The 13,686-nt window shown below is 41.6% G+C and overlaps 1 protein-coding gene across 2 annotated transcripts in view; it reads left to right on the plus strand.

Moving 5' to 3' along the window:
• SEMA4C (semaphorin 4C) overlaps positions 1 to 13,686 on the plus strand; it is a 112,753-nt gene that overhangs the window by 21,650 nt on the left and 77,417 nt on the right. The window contains exon 1 of one of the 2 annotated variants that reach the window (XM_070765507.1): positions 1,403 to 1,508. The exons of the other annotated variant lie outside the window; for it this stretch is intronic. The gene's annotated coding sequence lies outside the window, so the exon portion shown is untranslated. Of the gene's footprint in view, positions 1 to 1,402; positions 1,509 to 13,686 lie in introns of those variants that run through there. 2 annotated transcript variants of the gene reach the window in all.

A 13,686-nucleotide genomic window follows, 5' to 3' on the forward strand; every position in this document is an offset into this window, starting at 1 on the left:
AGTCTTAAAGTTGCTAAGCTTGAGGACCCCTGAGCTAAAGTCTAATCAATAGTGGTAAACACGAATCTCCGGGGGAAACTGATTCCAGAGGGCCGGGGCCCACACTGAGAAGGCTCTTCCCCTAGGCCCTGCCAAGTGACATTGTCTAGTTCAGTGTTTTCCAACCTTGGCAACTTAAAGATATTTGGACTTCAACTCCCAGAATTCCCCAGCCAGCGAATGCCCCAAGTCCTCGAAGAGGGGTGGCATATAAGAGAAGGAAGGAAGGAAGGAAAGAAAGAAAGAAAGAAAGAAGGAAAGAAGGACGGAAGGAAAGAGAGAAAGAAAGATAGAAAAAAAGAAAAAAAAGAAAGGCATACAAATCCAATAAATAATAATAATAATAATAATAATAATAATAATAATAATAATAAAGTTGCCAAGGTTGGGAAACACTGGTCTAGTTGATGGGACCTGTAGAAGGCCGAATCTGTGGGACCAGTCACTGGGATTCATAATCCTCCCCACCCTTTAAAATTAACCCTGTTTATCATGGTGTCCAACCACTGGGTCGCCATCTGACCTCTGACGTGCAAAGCAATGCGCTGGAAATGTGTCCCTCACCTCTCTCTGCCCTTCCAATTTCCTTCATCCACCTCCTCCCTTCCTGTTCCTTTTTTGGGGGATGTCCCCTGGGGAGGCTTTGGCCAGGACGATCTGTGTTTCCCTGTCCGGGGAGTACAGTTAGTTCCCAGGAGGCGGGAGGCGACCAGGATACGGATCTAAACTCAGTAGTTTAAAAAAGGAAAATCTTTCCGCTTTTGGGAAAGGTGGGAATTACAATCGTATCCAGTTCCTTCCTGGCCTCCCTCCCTCGTCTTCCTCCCCCCCCCCAACATCTGCATGGAGCTGACTCAGCACTGGGCGCTTGATGCAAAGCAGGAAGCAGTTAAAAGTTCAAAGGGGGGGGGGGGGGATAAAAACCACAAAAAAGAAGGCAAATGGAAGTCTTTTTTTGGGTGGGGAGGGGAAGAAAGCGGGTTCCATTTTGGAGCGCAAATTCGGTCAGCTGTCCGGCCAAGCCAAGAGATCTGGTTGCAATTTGCGGCCTGAACAGCTGTGGTTGTGGCTGGCTTTTCCAAAACTTCTCTCTTTCTTTTGTGCCGACAAATTTGGGGGTCTTTCCCCCCCCCCTCTCTCTTGCAGAAAGCACCAAGAGGACCTCCCCCTTCCCCCCAAGGGCACCCCACGTGTAGATTCTGTTCCTTGAGGCAAGGGGCTGTTTACAACTAGTTGCAAGGACTTGGGTGCTGCCAATCAGCCCAGAGCAAACAGGCCCAACCTGTCTGGCTCCTGTTTTGCGGGCAGCTTGCCAAAATAGTAAAAAAGGAGAAAAAAGGGAGTGGGGGGGTTGTTTATCTCTACACCTGAGGTTGATAGACAAATTTCAGGCTGGCTCCACCCGGTGAACCCGCGCTGAAAGATTTAAGGTTCTGTTGAACCGCTGCCTTCTCTGGGCTCTCCTACAGGTACGGTCAGGTCTGCAGAACTGGTGGAAAAAAATTGATATTTTTTTTCCTTTCCCCCCCTTCTGGCTTCTGGATATGTTTTTCCTATCACAGTAAACGAGGTTGAATGTGTACAATTTTAGAAGAGCTGTGAATGCGTGTGTGTTTTTAATAGGAAAGTGAACCCAAGAACAAGGGGGCACAATCTGAGGCTAGTTGGAGGAAAGATCAGAAGCAACGTGAGAAAATACTATTTGACTGAAAGAGTAGTAGATGCTTGGAACAAACCTCCACAGACGTGGTTGGCAAATCCACAGGAACTGAATTTCAACATGCCTGGGATTTAAACATAGATCCATCCTAAGATAAAATACAGGAAATAGTATAAGGGCAGACTAGATGGACCAGGAGGTCTTTTTCTGCCGTCAATCTTCTATATTTCTATGTTTCTACATACACATACAGTTTATATAGTAGATAATGTATATATTTGTGTGCCTCTGTGTAATATGTATGTACACATATGGCATATATACATCGTATATTTTGGATGTTCTGTAATAGTAAATAGATAGGGAGGTTGTATCTCTTTGAGGCGAGGAGAGGCCAGGTACCCTAACCCAAACCCTTGACGTGAGTGACATCAAATTGGCCACCTTTAAGCCAGTCACGTGATCTTTAAGCCATCCCCAATCACATGATCATCAAGCCACTCCTACCTGGTCACATGGTCAGGAAGCCACACCCACAAAATAAGCCACGCCCACAGTGTAGTAGTCAAAATTTTAGCAGTCCTTCACTGACTCAGCGTAGCTGGCTGGAGAATTCTGAGAGTTGAAGTCCACAAGTCTTAACGTTGTCAAGTTTGGGCAGCTTTTTTGGAGGGCAGCTTTTTTGGAGGGGGGGCAGTTTCAAGTGTTGGTGATTTCCTAAATCCGGCTATTGATTTGAGCTTCAAGCTTGGCAGTTTGTTTGCAAAGGTTTCATCGCCTTTCGAGGAGACGTCGTTGGCACACTTTGAGTTGTGCTCATCTGTCAGAAGACAGGTCTTTAAATACCTATTGATTGATTTGATTTGATTTATATGCTGCCCCTCTCCAAAGACTCCGGGGCAGCTTATGAGATCTCATTTAAAAAAGTATTTAAAGAACGTCTCCTCGAAAGGGGACGAAACATTTGTCACAAAACTGCCACACTCGGACTCAGACCAACAGCCTAACTCCCGACCCGAGCTACGGATATTGAGACACATTTCAGATTTCCTAAAATAAATGCCCAACCATGTTTCATGACCTCTTCCGAAAGGTGAGATGAGAGTCTGAAAGATGGGCGAGAGGTGTGAGTATCTTCTGAGCCTAAAGATCTGATCTTGGTGTTTACGGAAAACCACCTCAAGAAAACATTGGCCGGTGGATGAGTTGGGTCAAAAATGGATTGAGCAGTTCCATTTGTATAGATAGCACTGATTGTTCGCTGGACCTTTAGGCTGCTTTAATTCAAACAAGGCAGTGAAATGAAATTGGAAGAGTCAATGTGTGAATTTAGATTAAAAATGATTAAAAATAAAAATGAAAGGGCGGAAATGGGATCGATGTAACTTTAAATCTTAATGGTTGTAAGATCGTGCATATAACAGTGTATAATTATTAGTTAATAGTGTACATCAGGGGTCCCCAAACCTTTTACACAGGGGGCCAGTTCACTGTCCCTCGGACTGGTGGAGGGCCGGACTATAAAAAAAACCTATGAACAAATCCCTATGCAAACTGCACATACCTTTTTTTAAAGTAAAAAACAAAATGGGAACGTACTATTTAGAGGGGGGAGAAGATCTGAAATTCATATATGTTTATGTTTTGTTTTTAATTTTCTTTTGTTAACATCTGATTGGCTATACAAGGTTTTCTTGGCTTATGAAAAATGTATAAAGAAAGAAGGAAGCACTTTGGCATAATGGTTAATAAGTTAGAAATATAATTGGTGTTGCACTTTTTGAAGGAACATTAAGGATGGAATTTAATTTAAAGAAAATGAATGTAACTGGATGACAAAATTAGAAAAAAAAACCTTTTGGCAACTTTTTTGATGATTGATATTAGTTACTAACAAAATACCGCATTTTATTCATTGAAAATTAGATGGTACACTGTGTTGTTTGAATGTATGTTTAGAGAAAAATTAAAAAAAATTACCCCCCCCAAAACAGTCCTTCCTTACTCTGTCCCTCCATTCATTTCATTCTTCCTTCCTTCTTTCCTTCCTTCCTTCCCTCCTTTCTTCCTCTCCACTTCTCCTTCCCTCCCTCTCTTTCCCTTTTCTTTCTTTCTCTCTTTCTTTTCCCTGTGCTCTTGTCACTCACTGGCAGGCCGGATAAATGGTCTCAGTGGGCCGCATGTGGCCCGCGGGCCGTAGTTTGGGGACCGCTGGTGTACATAATGAATAGGTAAAGATGAAAAATGTTTAAATATAAAACAATAACCATAATTAGGAAAATGTAGAATTGAGAAGGAAGCTGTATTAGTGGAACTATATTTTATACCTGGACGGTTGATGTGTTTGTCTTTTACGTTGTTTTGTTTTTAACTTGGAAAATTTCAATACAAATTATTTAATGAGTTCTACCTGTTCTTCAAAGCCAGTTGGAATCTTCCTCCCCAACCTTCTTTCCGCCAGTTTGCAAGGGGCTTTCAAACAAGGCTAACCGAAATGCAACCCTTAGCTTGGTGGCTAAATTCCCGCACACAAGATTTCAGCTTTAATTGAAGTTAAAATTAAAAGTTGGCTCGCCGTTCCATCCTGCCTCGCCCTAATGCTTCATTTGCAGGCTTTTTGCAAAACCTTAGTTTGCAAAGCTTGGCTAGGGACCCAATGTGCCAGGAACCCATTTCGAAAGCTGAGAACGATAAGGGGGGGAAAGTAAATCATTTTAATTATATCCACGGATGGAGATCTAGGTTTTATTTTCTTAGAGGAAAGCGGGAAGGCCCACATGAAGACTGGGTGGAGTAGCTCCTTGCAAGTTCGGTCACGCTGTCTTTAGGGGCGAGTAGAAACATAGAAACATAGAAGACTGACGGCAGAAAAAGACCTCATGGTCCATCTAGTCTGCCCTTATACTATTTCCTGTATTTTATCTTAGGATGGATATTTGTTTATCCCAGGCATGTTTAAATTCAGTTCCTGTGGATTTATCTACCACGTCTGCTGGAAGTTTGTTCCAAGGATCTACTACTCTTTCAGTGAAATAATATTTTCTCACGTTGCTTCTGATCTTTCCCCCAACTGACTTCAGATTGTGCCCCCTTGTTCTTGTGTTCACTTTCCTATTGAAAACACTTCCCTCCTGAACCTTATTTAACCCTTTGACATATTTAAACGTTTCGATCGTGTCCCCCCTTTCCCTTCTGTCCTCCAGACTCTACAGATGGAGTTCATGAAGTCTTTCCTGATACGTTTGATGCTTAAGACCTTCCACCATTCTTGTAGCCCGTCTTTGGACCCCTTCAATTTTGTCAATATCTTTTTGTAGGTGAGGTCTCCAGAACTGAACACAGTATTATTCCAAATGTGGTCTCACCAGCGCTCTATATAAGGGGATCACAATCTCCCTCTTCTTGCTTGTTATACCTCTAGCTATGCAGCCAAGCATCCTACTTGCTTTTCCTACTGCCCGACCACACTGCTCACCCATTTTGAGACTGTCAGAGTAGGCGCACGTCAGGTTTGGAGCGTTGAGTGGAGAGGATTTCAGTCCAATGGCCTCTTCTCCTTTGGCAGGCGCGCTCTTTTCTTTTAAGGCAGGGAAGGGGGGTAAGATTTGCAAGCGGCTTTGGGCTGCAGCTCCCCTCCTCGTCTTGCCCATTATTATTTTTTATTTCCTATGAATGCCTCGGGGGGCATCGCATTCACTCCACTTAATTACATTTTTTGGAAATGGAAATAAGTTTTGAGAAAGCAAGTCAAATAGGGCAGGGAGAAAGGTCCCCCCAGGGAGAGCAGAAAAGTCACTACCCCTTTGTCTGTCTGTGTGTGTGTGTGTGTGTGTGTATGTATTGTGGCTCTGCGCACCACAAGACACACATTCCCCCCCCCCCCAGCCATCACTCTGCTAAACAACTAATCCCCACAACATTGTGAAATTAACTACTAACACAGTGTTTCTCAACCTTGGCCATTTGAAGAAGCGTTGCTGGCTGGGGAATTCTGGGAGTTGAAGTCCACACATCTTCAAACGGCCAAGGTTGAGAAATACTGTACTAAGACTATTACTAGTCTTCTTCTCAATCCTTCCTAATACCTGTCTCTTCCCCCTTATGGCTAAATCCATGTTGCTTGTTTCTTTACTCCTTATATGAGACTATTAGAGCCAAGGTGGCTCAGTGGTTAAGTGCAGCACTGCAGGCTATTTCAACTAACTGCTAGCTGTAGTTCAGCAGTTCAAATCTCACCCCCGGCTCAAGGTTGACTCAGCCTTCCATCCCCCCGAGGTGGGTCAAATGAGGGGCCAGATTGTTGGGGGCGATATGCTGATTCTGTAAACTGCTCAGAGGGGGCTGTAGAAGCACTATGAAGCGGTATATAAGTCTAAATGCTATTGCTATTATATTGTTTTTATTTTATTCTAGTATGATTTGACCGCTTATTAGTATCTTATGGCTATCACTAAGTGTATCTTATGATTCCTGATGAATATATTTTATTTTTTCTTTATGTACACTGAGAACATATGCACCAAAGAAAAATTCCTTGTGTGTCCAATCACAATTGGCTAATAAATAATTCTGTTCTATTCTATTCTATTTTATATTCTATTCTATATTCTATTCCATTCTAGTCTACTCTATTCTTTCATTCTTCTATTTCTATCCTATCCTTTATTCTTTTCTAATTCTTTTCTTATTCTATTCTATTCTATCCTATCTAAATTCTATTCTTTCTGAATTCTGTTCTGTTCTATTCCATTCCATATATTCTGTTCTTTTCTGTTCCATTCCATTCCATAATTTCAATTATATTCTCTTCTGTTCTGTCCCTTCCAGTTCCATCCCTTATCCCAGGGGTAGGCAAAGTTGGCTCTTTGATGACTTGTGGACCTCAACTCCCAGAATTCCTCAGCCAATCTTGCTAGCTCAGGAACTCTGGGAGTTGAAGTCCACATGTCATAGAAGAGCCAACTTTGCCTACCTCTGCCTTATCCTATTCTATTTTATTCTGCACTCTGCTCTGCTGTTCCGTTCTATGCTATTCTATGCTATTCCACAGTATACTATGCTAGGTTATCCCATGCTATCCTACCCTATGCTACGCGTGCGTGCATCTTGACCCCCGCAGGTTAGAGAACATTTGCAAAAGCCAAACTCGATTCTCCAAACAATTTGTGCAAAGCACCGCTTTATACAAAGAACAGGCCTTTTATTTTAAAAAGCTGTCCTTTAGATTTCCTTTAGCTACAAAGATGTCCTTTTCAAAAACAAAATCAAACAACCCTCCTTTGTCAATTTATTTTGGTCATTAAACTTTTTACGGGTACAAATGGTACCACTTAATGCCTGGTCTTTTGAAAAAAAAATATATGGAAATGAAAGGGTTTTTTAAAAAGCAGGCTTGATTTTAGATTTTTTTTTTTTAATTAGCATGGGCATTTTTGAAGCTTTTCTTGAATTTTCCTTGGTAAAAGCAAAGTGATAAAAACAATTAAGTTTCTTTTCATCTCGATAAACCTCTCTCTGATTTGCCCTTTTTCTTAAGTTGTCCTTTCATCCCCCATCGTCTACTTTAAAGGGTCTGTGATTTGCGTGGGTCTGTGGCTAAGGAGGCACTTGAAGTCCCAAATGAAAAGGCTTTCTTTTATGGGAGTGGGTTTATTTTAATTATAAACATATACATCCTAGCTGGTGACTACCCTGAAAATGGAATTTGGTTTACCCAGTGAAGGGCTGCAAAAAATTTTACTACCATACTGTGGGTGTGACTTATTGTGTGGGTGTGGCTTGATGGTCATATGACCAGGTAGGAGTGGTTTGACAATCATGTGATGGGGTGGCTTAAAGGTCATGTGACTGGGCAGGAATAGCTTACTGACCAAGGTAAGTTTTCAGATAGGTGCTTGGACTCTCAGTTGATTGGTACGAATTTTTTAAATTGTTTTTTCCTTGGTACGCTTTAATACAGTGTCAAATATCTTCTATTTCCAGAACAATAAAATGCAGTACAGTATTTTATTAGTAACTCTTGTATAATCCCAGGAAAAAATCATAATACAAAATTATTAATTTCTCTTTTATCCCTTATTGCAATTATTTAAAAAAATCGAATCTTGTTTTCCAGCAATCCCAATCATCATATATTACCTCTCTTCATTAATGTTCCCTCAAGAATATACTGACAAATAAACAATATTTCTAATATTTTTCAGTGGATGAAGTCCCATTATTTGAACAGCCACAAAAAAGGAACAAATGATAGACAGCATTATTGGTTGAGCACAGTCACATTTTAAGGTTTTGCACTGAACCCACAAGGTCCAGTAGGATAACAGATTAGGCAAGCAGCTCAATTTTCTTTCATTGCTATAAAAGTTCATTTCTAGTTCTAGAGAATGAATAAAACGATTAAAGCGTTTATGGGTAAAAACATACTATTTAATTATTTCCTATTTTAAATTCATCAAAAACTCATTCGTGCAGGTCTCTTCATGTGAGATTTCGCTTGCCGCGCATACGCATGAAGCGAAATCTCATGCGGGGGCACGCGTGCATGCGTTGGGGGTGCACAGCTGCGCACGCATCCTGAAAATTTTATTTATTTATTTATTGATTGATTTTGTCCAATACACAATGAGGGTTTTAGTCTGTATATATCTATATACACATAGTAAAATACATGATAAAGGTTATAGAGGAGATACTCATAGTAAAATATATCTAAGAAAGAATAGGAGAGAAATTATAGTAATAGAACATATCAATGAAAGAATAGAAGAAGAGATATAGGAATAGAAGAAAGGTATAGGAGATATAGGAGAGCAATAGGACAGGGGACGGAAGGCACTCTAGGGCACTTGTACTCGCCCCTTACTGACCTCTTAGGAATCTGGATAGGTCAACCGTGGATAGTCTAAGGGTAAAGTGTTGGGGATTTGGGGATGACACTATGGCAATGAGTTCCATGCTTTGACAACCTGGTTACTGAAGTCATATTTTTTACAGTCGAGTTTGGAGCGGTTAATATTAAGTTTAAATCTGTTGTGTGCTCTTGTGCTGTTGTGGTTGAAGCTGAAGTAGTCGCCGACAGGCAAGATGTTGCAGCATATAATCTTGTGGGCAATACTTAGATCATGTTTAAGGCGTCTTAGTTCTAGGCTTTCTAGGCCCAGGATTGAAAGTCTAGTCTCATAGAGAATTCTATTTCGAGTGGAGGAGTGAAGGGCTCTTCTGGTGAAGTATCTTTGGACATTTTCAAGGGTGTTAATGTCTGAGATGCGATATGGGTTCCAAACAGATGAGCTGTATTCGAGGATGGGTCTGGCAGAATTGCTACCAGAACAGACTACCTTACCATTCCATTTGCAGGCCATCACTTCCAGTGGGCAGGTAACCTCCCGACTCTAGTCACCGGTGGATTGTTCCGGTTCTGCAAACCAGTAGCGGCAGCGGTGGGTGGGTGACACTCCGCCCAGCCACCCAGCATTAACGGGTTTTAGAACGTACTACGATTCTGGTCTTCTTAGAAAGAAGCCAGCCAGAAAAGTCTGATCGGACGAGTAGGAAGAGAGATAACTCGTATCACACTACAAGAGGCGACAGGGTCAAATTGCTCATCTGTGTACGTGGGGAAGGAGAGGCTCCCCAATCTATAAATCACGGGGTTGGGCCACTGCTTTGTCTGGCCTAGCCCTTTACTTCTTCCTCTTGATGATGTTTTTCGAGAGCTGGCCAAGCCAGCAGGTGAAGATGAGTCTTGTTTTTTTTCAGCTTCCTTGTTTCATTGGCACCTTATATAAAAAAGTCCCAACATCCTTATTGAGCAAAGAAGTGCCGGGGGAAAAAATGTGCCAAAACAACAACAAATAATCATTGACTTAAAACTGGCCACAGTGGAGCCTTAAATGCAATTTTTAATTTATTTTTGCTTTGGCCTCACCCAGTGTTTTTGTCATGGACTTTCCCCTTTTAGAATATATTCTAAATATATTATTATATTAGAATATAATATAATACAGGGGTCTCCAACCTTGGCAACTTTAAGCCTCGTGGACTTCAACTCCCAGAATTCCTCAGCCAGCAAAAGCTGGCTGAGGAATTCTGGGAGTTGAAGTCCACGAGTCTTAAAGTTGCCAAGGTTGGAGACCCCTGATATAGTGTAGTGTAGTGTAGTGTAGTGTAGTGTAATGTAATATAATATAATATAATATAATATAATATAATATAATATAATATAATATAATATAATGTAATATAATGTAATATAATAATATATAATATGGAATAGAATAGAATAGAATAGAATTCTTTATTGGCCAAGTGTGATTAGACACACAAGGAATTTGTCTTTGGTGCAGATGCCCTCAGTGTACGTAAAAGAAAAAGATACATTTGTCAAGAATCATAAGGAACAACACTTAATGATTGTCCTAGGGGTCAAATAAGCAATCAATATTAATAAAAATCTTAAGGATACAAGCAACAAGTTACAGTCATGCAGTCATAAGTGGGAGGAGATAGGTGATAGCAATGATGAGAAAAAAACTTGTAATGATAGTAATGCAGATTTAGTGAATAGTCTGACAGCGTTGAGGGAAGTATTTGTTTAGCAGAGTGATGGCATTCGGGGGGGAAACTGTTGTCTTGGTGTGCAGTGCTCTATAGTGATGTTTTGAGGGTAGGAGTTGAAACAGTTTGTGTCCAGGATGCGAGGGGTCAGTCAATATTTTCACAGCCCTATTTTGGGGGAAGGTGGCCTTTGGCTTGAAAAGTTACAGCCCATTACTGGTCCTGTAGCAGGGAAAGAAAAAGAGAGGAAGTTCTGTTCCCGTTTGCCCAGATTATATTCAAACTGTCAGGGATTGGGACATTTAATTTGGCAGGGGATTAAGAAGGAGGGAATAATTTGTTCTCTTGCAAATGGTTTTCCGCCCAGGTTCAACCGGCATAGCATTTGAAAGTTAGGATCCTGTGGTCAGATTAGTCTGTCCATAGCTCTTTAGCTAGGATGGATCTTCCAAGCTTAGAGGCAGTCTATCAGAAGTAAATTCAGAAGCACGAGAACGTGGTTGGTTTCTAGATTTGGTTCTGCAAATCTGTCCATTGTGTAAGTGGTGAGGAAGGAGCGAGCAAGCCAGTGAGGAAATCTAATTTTTTTTACTACCAGTTCTGTGGGCGTGGCTTGGTGGGCGTGGTGTGACTTGGTGGGCGTGGCAGGGGAAGGATACTGCAAAATCCCCATTTCCTCCCCACTCCAGTGTAAGAATACAGCAAAATCTCTATTCCCACTCCAGTGTAAGGATACTGCAAAATCTCTATTCCCACCCAGAGTAAGGATGCTGCAAAATCCCCATTTCCTCCCCACTCCAGGGGGAAGGATACTGCAAAATCCCTACTCCTGGGGGAAGGATATTGCAAAATAATCTCCATTCCCTCCTCATTCCTGGGCCAGCCAGAGGTGGTATTTGCCGGTTCTGCAAACCACTCAAAATGTCCACTACCGGTTCTCCAGAACCGGTTGGATTTCACTTCTCAAGCAAGCCTTCCCACAAAATGGATTTTTTTTCTCAGGGAGGAAATAAAGAAGGGGAAATGGACTGGGAAGCAGTTCGAAATTGTTTGTGCTTTCTTTGCAAAAATATTCCAAAGCTTGAGACTGGGTAGTAAAACCTCTTTCCTCCTCCTCCTCCTCCATTTGCTGTTTATGCACATTCCTTCCTGGGCCGTTTGCCCTCCCATCAACCCTTCCGTCAGTTGCTGGGCTTCAAACAATCAGCTGGGTAAATAATACCACATCTTGAAAAATGACACCGGGTCAATTCAACTTAAGTAGCCCATCTGGTTCTTCTGCTGTCGGTGGTGGCCCTTAGGAAAAACAAGTTAGTCGCTTGCAAGTTCTGACAGAAGCCGATTCAGGTGGGGTGGGGTGGGGGGGAGAGCAGGCTAGCTGGAGTAGGTATATCGTGTGCAAAAAATAATAATAATAATAATCTGCTTGCTTTTTCTGCCAGTTGGAGAGAGAGCCATCGCTCGCTGCTGCAGAATCCAACTGGCATCCTGCAGCCTTGAGGGACCGGATTGGGGCTGTGCCGTTGCCACGTCAGAAAACTGAACTTTTGAATATTTCAAAAGGTTCCAGAAACATTTGCCCGGTTTTAAGTTATTTTTAAAAAGAACACTGTGGAGCCTTTCGAAGATGGCCTGGACTATCTCGCCAGTTTTTAAGCTTTTAAAAAAAGTTTTTTAAGGTTTAAAGCAGCCTTGTGAAAAAAGCCTTTGGAGGGAAAAGAAAGTTGAGAAAGGTTAAAAAATGCTCCTGCGCACAGAAGTGATTTTTCCTCAAGCACAGCTAAGGTGATTAAAGCTTAAAGAGCCTCGGTGGTGCAGTGGTTAGAGTGCAGTCCTCCAAGCTACTTCGGCTGATCACCGGCTGCTAACAGTTTGGCAGATCGAATCTCAGCAGGCTCAAGGTTGACTCAGCCTTCCATCCTTCCAAGGTCGGTAAAATGAGGATCCAGATTGTTGGGGCTTGGAGAGGGCTGTAAAGCACTGTGTAGCGGTATATAAGTCTAAATGCTATTGCTACTCTGTAAACTGCTTAGAGAGGGCTATAAAATCACTATGAAGTGGTATCTAAGTCTAAATGGTTTAGCAATGATGTAAGGGCTATAGTCAATGAAAAAAAGGCTGCCTATAGGAGGTATAAAGAGTCTGGAAGTATAGCTGATAGAGAGGTGTATAAAATGAGACAGAAGGAGGCGAAACAGATAATATATGCTGCTAAAGCCTCAAAAGAGGAAGAAATTGCCAAATCTGTAAAGAAGGGGGATAAAACCTTCTTTAGATATATTAGTGATAGGAAGAAGAAAAATTGCGGCATCACAAAGCTTAGTACCGGGAATAATACATGCATTGATGGGAATAAGGAGATCGCTGACCATTTCAATAGCTACTTCTGTTCAGTTTTCTCAAAAGACACCTTACAAAATAATACTATAGAGGGATATAGCATTGCTTCCAGCTGTACGGATTCAGCTCCAGTGATCTTAGAAGCCGATGTCTTAGAAGAACTTGAATGATTAAAGATAAATAAGGCAATGGTTCCAGATGGCATCCACCCCAGAGTTCTTAAAGAACTAATATCTGTCATTGCTACCCCCCTGACTGATTTGTTTAACCAATCCCTGTTAACAGGAGATGTTCCTGAGGATTGGAGAATGGCCAGTGTTGTGCCTATCCACAAGAAGGGCAGTAGAGAAGAAGCTGGTAACTACAGGCCAGTTAGCTTGACATCAGTTGTAGTTAAAATGATGGAGACTCTACTCAAAAAGAGGATAAATCAGCACCTAAAAAACAATAACTTATTGGACCCAAACCAGCATGGCTTTACTGAAGGCAAATCATGTCAGACTAATCTCATTGATTTCTTTGACTATGTCACAAAGGTGTTGGATCAAGGTGGTGCCGTGGATATTGCCTCCCTGGACTTCAGCAAAGCCTTTGATACGGTTCCACATAAAGAGCTGAATTAGTGAAGATTGGACTTAATCCCTGGATAGTTCAATGGATTTGCAGCTGGCTGAAGCATAGACATCAGAGAGTTATTGTTAATGGCGAGTATTCTGAGCAGAGACAGGTTACAAGCGGTGTGCCACAAGGGTCTGTTCTGGGTCCTATTCTTTTTAATATGTTTGTGAGTGACATAGGGGAAGGTTTGGTAGGGAAGGTTTGCCTATTTGCCAATGACTCTAAAGTGTGCAATAGGGTTGATATTCCTGGAGGCGTCTGTAATATGGTAAATGATTTAGCTTTACTAGATAAATGGTCAAAGCAATGGAAACTGCAGTTTAATGTTTCCAAATGTAAAATAATGCACTTGGGGAAAAGGAATCCTCAATCTGAGTATTTTATTGGCAGTTCTGTGTTAGCAAAAACTTCAGAAGAAAAGGATTTAGGGGTAGTGATTTCAGACAGTCTCAAAATGGGTGAACAGTACA

This window comes from Erythrolamprus reginae, chromosome 12 (assembly GCF_031021105.1).
Source record: "Erythrolamprus reginae isolate rEryReg1 chromosome 12, rEryReg1.hap1, whole genome shotgun sequence".
Taxonomy (NCBI): Eukaryota; Metazoa; Chordata; class Lepidosauria; order Squamata; family Dipsadidae; genus Erythrolamprus; species Erythrolamprus reginae.